The sequence below is a fragment of the Tupaia chinensis genome, unplaced genomic scaffold (assembly GCF_000334495.1).
Source record: "Tupaia chinensis unplaced genomic scaffold, TupChi_1.0 Scaffold000041_1, whole genome shotgun sequence".
Lineage (NCBI taxonomy): Eukaryota > Metazoa > Chordata > Mammalia > Scandentia > Tupaiidae > Tupaia > Tupaia belangeri.
Genome location: NW_006159496.1, coordinates 1,759,941 through 1,767,997, shown reverse-complemented (window position 1 = coordinate 1,767,997; position 8,057 = coordinate 1,759,941). Strand labels below are relative to the sequence as shown.

Genomic DNA, 8,057 nt, shown 5'->3' with positions numbered 1-8,057 from the left:
GCAGGAATGGTGAATGTTCACCCCTGAGCACCCCTGAGGCACCCCCAGAAATAAGTAGTTAAGGTTGCAGGGCTAGCTCCATGAATCCACCCCTCATGAGTAAAGCAAGCCACAGCATCAGAGGACCCCTGGACCTGGAGGATAAAGAAAACACCCTGAGTAGCCAACTAAGATACCCTTCCAGAGGACCAAGACCTGTCATTGAGACTGCAGCTTTACTGAGGCCACTCCCAGGCTGGCTGCTCTGCGCATGGCGGAAGCCTGAGGAGTTTACACCTTGGTTTGGTCACTCCGGACGCTGACCAATCTATGCACAGCAGAAGCTTGAGGACAGCAACGAAGACATCCCCACTATACCCCTACAATGTCCTGCTCCTAGCCCCTCCTGTAGTGCTGGCTGGGATGGCCCCAAGGGGCTGGAAGTTATGGGAGAGGCTTTTGCTAGCAATAGTTTACCCCTTACTGGTAGGGATCCTGACAGACCTAAGATGCCTGGGATAACTAAACAGAGGCATTTTCACTGGGGCTCTGTTCCTAATACTGATTTTGCCTTAATGATACTCCTGACCCTTGCTCTTTTACTGAGGCTGCCAGACACCTACCCCCTTGCCTCAAATGGTGCAACCAAACCATCCAGCAGGCCACTATCTGACTGTGACCGGGTGCCTACCTACCAATGTTAGGCCACCTGCCTGGGATTTATGATCCCATAGTCATTCTGGGGACCCTGAGCCAGCTGGCATTCATGCACCAGGGTGAGGTTACAAGTCTTGCCTGACTCGGTCACTCTCCAGAAGTGTGAGAATGATGGAACACCCTATTTTATAGGAAAGAGCAGAGGAAGCCAAGATTGTTACACACACACACACACACACACACACACACATGCACAGGAAAATGAGTTTGCTACTTAGGTCTCAGACAGTATGGACTCCCAGATGGAGGAGGGAAATGTCCTACGGAGACTCAGGCTGCCATCCAGGATGCAGTACAGAGGCTTAAACCTCAGATTCCCTGTGATCAGCTGAGGCTCCCTGGATCTCAGAGGGACCTGCAGCTTGATTCAAGAGTAATTACACTCATTAATGCTCTACTGTATCAGGTATAATCCCGTTAGCATCCAGCTGTTGTCTTTGCATCCAAAGACACTTCCCCTAAATATCTGCCACTCCAAACTACCCTAAAAATGACATCCCAATTGTTAATCTGACTTCTTTCCTTCTTCTTTTTTTTTTAGTAAATACAATTTTTGTTTTTGGAGAGGTTTTGCTATAGGGCACATGCACTCGCCAGAAATACAGAGAGACAGAAACAAAGAAATCACCCCCCGGGGGGGATGGCCATACCACAATCCCTTCTCCTTCATTCTCCTCTCGAGATCTTGGGCATGCACGCACATGAGCATGGTGTGAGTTTAAGCCACCGGGTCCGGGCTTAAACCATGGTTGACCACATGAGAGTCCAGCAACAGAGCCATTACTCCAACTGCTGGTCCCATTAATCTGTCTTCTGTACAGGAGGGACCAATCTCCCAAGTGCACCTCTCCTCCAAGCCCCAAAGCTGTTTTACAAATCAAGGTTCCATTGCAGTAGGTAATATGACCTGCCACAGCACAAATCCAGAAAATGGGACCTCCACCTGCTCTCAATTCCTGGGGTTCCACCTCGTAGGTGGGCCCTATGCTTACGAGAGCCTTCAGCAAGCTGGTCTGACACCTGTAAGATTACTCCCAGAGATAGGAAAACGGAAAACACTCGTCAGTCACACATGTGCAATAACACATGTTTACAATGGCCATCTTTCAAGGACCCAAACTTCACTGGCCATTTCCACATAAGGCCAAGACCCTGTGCATCTCTTAGATGGAAAGAAGGTAACAGGTTGCTTATGGAGAAGAGAGGAAGAGGATTACTGATAGAGGGTGCCCCAAACAATCTCCAAAAGGTCACTTATGTTAGTGACAATAATGACCTAATTCACGAAGCCTCTTCATTAAGAGTGAAGACTTTCCAAAGGGGCATAGAATAGGGAACATCCTTCCCAGTGACCTCCCCAAATTCACTCCCACAGAAGGACTAAGAAAGTCTAAGGCTCTTGTGGCCACAGATAGTTCCTACCAATGACCAGTTAACGAAGAACTGACAGCAAAAGCCCTTACGTGTGCCCTGTGAAATCCTACATGGGTTGTGTTCCCAGTCTTTTCAGGAGGGTCACCTGTAAATAATGCTCTTGAGATGGCAGGACCAAGAGAGAACTAAACAAAAACAAAAACAAAAAAAACCCCCCTCAAAAAAAAAAAAAAGAGTGAAGACTTTTCATAGAATAGGGAACGCCCTTCCCAATGACCTCCCCCCGCCCCAAATTCACTCCTGCAGAAGGACTAAGGAAGTCTAAGACTCTTGTGGCCACAAATAGTTCCTACCACTGACCAGGTAACGAAGAACTGACAGCAAAAGCCCTTACGTGTGCCCTGTGAAATCCTACATGGGTTGTGTTCCCAGTCTTTTCAGGAGGGCCACCTGTAAATAATGCTCTTGAGATGGCAGGACCGAGAGAGAACTCCCATTAGGTCACAGATCAAGCTCTCACAAATGTAACAGGACAGAAGAATCTCATCCGAGCTTTGGGGAGGACCCACAGCAAAGTTAGTTCAGATGGATTCTGACCTGGTGAGAACTGCAAAATGTGCCCGCCTGTGGGGTCCAACTGGAACAACGGCTGTCATGAGCTCTAGGCCTGTTTCTGCCTCCTTAGGACTTCTGACACAAACATAGAGACCATTTCCAGTTGGGAAAAACAGGCAATGAGTACTCACACCAGAAAAACACTACAGGGACCAGCAGATGGCGCAGCAGTTATGTTACTGGATTCTCACATGACTGACTAAGGTTCGAGGCTCAGAGCCAGTGGCTTGAAAATCACATCAGCCTCATGTGCATGTGTGCCCAGGATCCTGGGAGAGGAGTGGAGAAGGGATTGTGGCATAGTCATCACCCCTTTCTCGCAAACCGAGGTCGACTACGTGGGAGTCCAGCGACATAGCCATTATGCTAACTGCTGGTTCCCAACAATTACTTTTTTTAATAGGATCTATTAAACTGAATTCCACAGAGAGCAGGAGTCCAACTGGTAAGAAGTGCTCACCCATTTTTGCTGGCTTGTCAGCTCCTGAGTCCTCTTGCCTGTGACTTCTGGAAGGACAGAGCAGCTTTGGTTTACCCTGCTCACCACACCAAATCTATAGAGGCCAAGGACATCGCCCTTAGGGTCACTGAAAAACCACTGACACGGTGGAAAGACACACAGGAAAGGTACACAGAGATAAGGGAAAGGGACACATTCAGCTCATGCCGGGCACATGGGAACCACACAAACTGTTCCTTTAAGAAAAGCCAATCTACTGGAAATTGTACACTCAGAAGGACAAAGGAGGTCTGGAGTTATGCTAAGGAAGGGTGGTGGGAGAGAATGCAAAGAACCATGCCTTTCTAGGCCAGAGGTCACACTGCTAATCCCTTTTTCCCTGTTCCAAGGAAAGGCAGAGGGATAGCATCAGAAAAGACTATTTACATCTATTGGCTTTACTGATATAAAGGAATGCGCATTTCTTTTCACAGCGGGTTATTGAGCAGATCCTCTAACTAAAATTCTTTTTTTTTTTTTTTTGGAGAGGTTTTTGCTATAGGGCGCATGCGCTCGCCAGACAGACAGAGACAGAGAGACAGAAAGCGAGAAATCACCCCCCAGGGAGGATGGCCACGTTGCAATCCCTTCTCCTCCAGTCTCCTCTCGGGATCTTGGGCACGCATGCACACGCGCCCAGCGTGAGTTTTAAGCCACCGGGTCCAGGATGCGAACCAGGGTCCAATACGTGGGAGTCCAGCGACATAGCCATTACACTAACTGCCGGTCCCTAATACCACAATACCCTCTAACTAAAATTCTAAGCATGTTTCTTTTATTCTTTTTTTTCCCCACAAAACAATGATATATGTTTGTTTTTGTTTTTGTTTTTTGTTGTTGTTGTTGTTTTTTCCACAGAATGATCAGGAATTTAGGTAACTAATTTAAACATTTTTTGTCCCCTGCTCCCTGGATCAGTGAACGGTGGGGCCAGATAATGTTACATAAGAGTTATCTTTTTTTCTTTCCTTAGAATTGACACCGAACTCATCAGGTTCACTCGTCCAAGCGCTATAAAACCAAACCATAGGCACATAGTGTGTTGAAGGAAAGTACAGCTTTATCACAAAGTGCAAAGCAAGAGCAGCTCATGCTGAAATGATCTAGTCTCCCCAAGATGTTCTCCATATGCGTTTTTAAGGGCAAAATTAGGGACAGAGGTCCCAGGCCCAAGATCAGTTCAGTGACTGGTTCAAGAGGACATGATCATCTCGTGGGGCGTTCTTGAGTGGTGAGGCCTTAGACAATCAGATTTCTCTTCAGGTGTCTGACGCCATTCAGTCTGGAGTTTTTGAGCTCACAGTTTCTGTCCAAAACATCTTACGTATTGAAATGAAAACCTTATCTTTCCTTTAAGTGAGAGTTTTAGAGGTCAAATAGTCCTTATTAATGGTCCATGTTGGTCATTATCAACACCGAAGTCTGAAGCCTTACTCCTTACTCGGGGCCATTACAATGTAAACGGACCTTATATTTCAAGAACCTTAGGAAACACATTAAGGGGTCCTTGCTAGGTTTCAGAATCATAGCTAAAAGTTTCGTTGTACCCTAAGGGCTACAAGATGGAATAGAGCTCTCTTTCAGTTTCTCATTGTGATATCCTACTCACTGCCAATTCAAACAAAACATAAAATCAAATTTATAGGTTACCAAATTTCCAGTCTTTAAAGGCTTCTTGTCCCTGTATCTGTGAGGAATTGGCTGACCATGTGAGAAAATAGAAATACAGAGTCTTTATTGGGAATGCTCCTGGCCAAGGTTCACTGGCTCAACAGAGAGAAGAGAGCTCCAGAGAAGTTGTGCCCTAGGGCGGGGTTTAGGGGTTTTTATAAGGATATAGGGAGGGGAAGTGTCTTAGAGGCAGGAACAGTCCATGTGAAGCAGGAGTGACTACATCTTGGAAAAGCGCCTCCAGGAGAAGGAGGAATAAAGCAGGAACGCCTCCACCTTGGAGGAGCTCCTGCATTATAAACTCTTAGATTCCTATGACTGGAAACTTGCTTCTCCTTTGTGCCTAAAAGTAAACAGAGTAATTAAATTCCTATTGTCTTTAAACCCCACTCCTCCTAACTGCCCTGAAAGTGTTCCTTAGTGATGGAATCAGCCAGACCCCTAGCCCTGAGCCATGAAGTCCATTAAGATCTATTGTGTTTAGGCAGAGATGGAACATACCCTGAAGAAGGATGAACCCCCTTTTCTTGCTTCTGGACTGTGCTTTTGCTTTTATGTTGTTAAAGCCCTACCCGGTACCCTCTTCCCCCATTCAAGACCACTGCACCTTACCCTTGTGAATCACATCATCGCAGACATGACTACAGTTTTTGCCTTTATGAACGCCCTTCACCTTACACTTGGAACTGCAGGGTTTTGAAAGACACGAGTCTCCTCGCATGCCGCCAGCTTAATTAATAAACTCCAATAAATTTGGCTATGTCTGAATGTCCTCTTATTCCTCCCTGAGTAGACTATAACTCATGTGTAGTAATGGTTTAGGGGGAGAGCAGACAACGGTGCCACGTAGGATCTGGTGCCGTGTGCAGAGTAGAGTGCCACGTGCTACATCCGGGTTAGATCCCAGTGCACTGCAGGTCTGACGACAGACTAGATCTGAGTTGCATCAGCCGACTGTGGTGTGGCATCCAACCTCTACATCCAAGCTGCCCAGGTCTCTGGCCTAAAAGTATCCAAAGGTTAAAAACACACCAAACAAATATTCTGTCAAAGCACAAACCAAACATCTAAATGGAGGCTTATAGCTACCCTTTAGCCAAATGGAGGAAAACCCACCCAACAAGCATTCTGTCAAAATAGAAACCAAATATCTACAGGGAAAGACAGGCCTTGGCGTAGTCACACACGAGTCTTATAACTTACCGGACATCTACCAAATCCCATCCAGTGCCATGTTTCCTTCACCACAAAACTGAAATCATCATGGGTCAACAGCAGCTGGCCGGCAGCCAATCACTAAGGACTGTCCTTGACCCAGGGTGCTCAGGCAGCTGCAGGACAAGTTCTGAGGGTGGCCATCATCCAAGGGTCCTTGGACTTGACGCCTGTGCAGGATCTTAGTCCCTTCACAGTCACCAATAAACTGTCAATGAACTCAGACAGGATTGCTCACACAAACATTGTAAAACCAAACCACAGGCACATGGTGTGTTGAAGGAAAATAGTTTTATTTGCAAAGTACAAAGCAAGGAGAGTGGGTGACTCATGCTGAAAACACCTGGTCTCCGAGAGCATGATCATTTCAATGATTGGCTCAAGAGGACACGATAATCTCTTGGATCCTTGATTGGTGAGGCCGTATTTTGGTCCAGGCTTCTGGATCCATTCAGCCTAGGGTCTTTGAGCTCAAGCAAGCAGTTTCCATCCTACAAAACATCTTACACATTGAAATGAAAACTTTCTCTTTCCTTTGAGAGTTTTAAGGTCAAATGGACCATATTCATGGCCAATGTTGTTTCATTATCATCACCAGAGTCTGAAGACTTACCCCTTACTCTGGGCCATTACAATGTAAATGGACCTTCTATTCCAAGACCAATAGAAACTACATCTTACTTGTAGTTCAGCCCTTACTAATTTTCAGTTTGGGAAATTCTTACTTTTACTTTAACAAAAGGGGAAACAAACCCCCCTCTCTTAGGGGGCCCCAGCTCCCTTTCAGGAATAGGCTCCAAATGGAATCACTGAATGGCTAAGTTTTAAAATGAAGACACAACAGTTCAGTGCTCTTACAAATAGCTGGCAGTGGGACTAGCAGTTAGCATAATGGCTATGTCGCTGGACTCCCATGTAGTCGACCACGGTTCTAGTCCTGGACCCGGTGGCTTAAACTCATGCTGGGCGTGTGTGTGTGTGTGTGTGTGTGTGTGTGTGTGTGCGTGCCCAAGATCCCGAGAGGAGAATGGAGGAGAAGGGATTGCGGCGTGACCATCCCCCCTGGGGGGTGATTTCTCGCTTTCTGTCTCTCTGTCTCTCTCTGTCTTTCTGTCGAGCCCATGCGCCCTATAGCAAAAACCTCTCCAAAAAAAGAAAAAATAAATAAACAAATAGCTGGCAGTGGTGTTACGTTGATTAACCTAAGCAGCATGACCTAAAACAAAAATAAGAATTGAGGTTTTTCCAGGTCTCATGCTCCACCACATTCTGAGAAGATAAGATAATGGTTTCTATGGTCCAAATCTTTTAGACAAAGAGAATCCCCTGATCTTTGTACCTACTCCAGAAATAGGAGAAAAATAACTGGACCCATCCAGTACAGGACCCACACCATGGAGGGGAGGATTGCATACACAAGCCCCACCTGAAAATAAGCCCGAACAAAGCCGCTCTGGCACAGATAAAACCCTGCATCTCAGCTCCTCTTTGGCAACCCATTCAGGACCCACACTGCTGGAGAGCTCTCTGTACTTCTCTTAATAAAACCTGCTTGCTTGTCCCTCTCTATGTCTGCAGCTCATGGAGAATGAAGAACCCATGTACCGCTATGAGTGCTGGGCCTGATCAACCAGGTGTCCCCGTGTCCCCACATCAATGGCACCAGCCCAGGGTAGGGCCAGGGTTGGCTGCAGGCATGCACACTCTCAGGGTTCAATACGAGGCAGGAAGCTGACCTCCTTCCTCAACCTGTGCAGCTTGGTACAAGAGTGAGGTGATAAAGGGAAGTTTAAGACTTGAAAGGAAACACTCAGCCCTTCCCAGTTGCCACCAGAATTTTTCTTTTTTATTTTGGGGATTACTCCCTGTATCTTTGTCTCTTATCTTGGTCTCTGGTGGAGGGAAGGCAGGGTCTCTGGTAGCCCAGGGCTTTTCCCAGCCACACCCTCCCCACCACCCCTCCCCACCCCCAGTTACTGAGCAAACT

At 46.7% G+C, this 8,057-nt stretch overlaps 1 long non-coding RNA gene across 1 annotated transcript in view; it reads right to left on the bottom strand.

The window, feature by feature from the left end:
* The window catches only part of LOC114008271 (uncharacterized), a 7,597-nt gene extending 4,339 nt beyond the window's left edge, over positions 1 to 3,258 (bottom strand). The window contains exon 1 of the long non-coding RNA XR_003549828.1: positions 3,146 to 3,258. This is a non-coding gene — a long non-coding RNA (uncharacterized LOC114008271). The remainder of the gene's footprint in view (positions 1 to 3,145) is intronic.
* Positions 3,259 to 8,057: the final 4,799 nt, after the last annotated feature.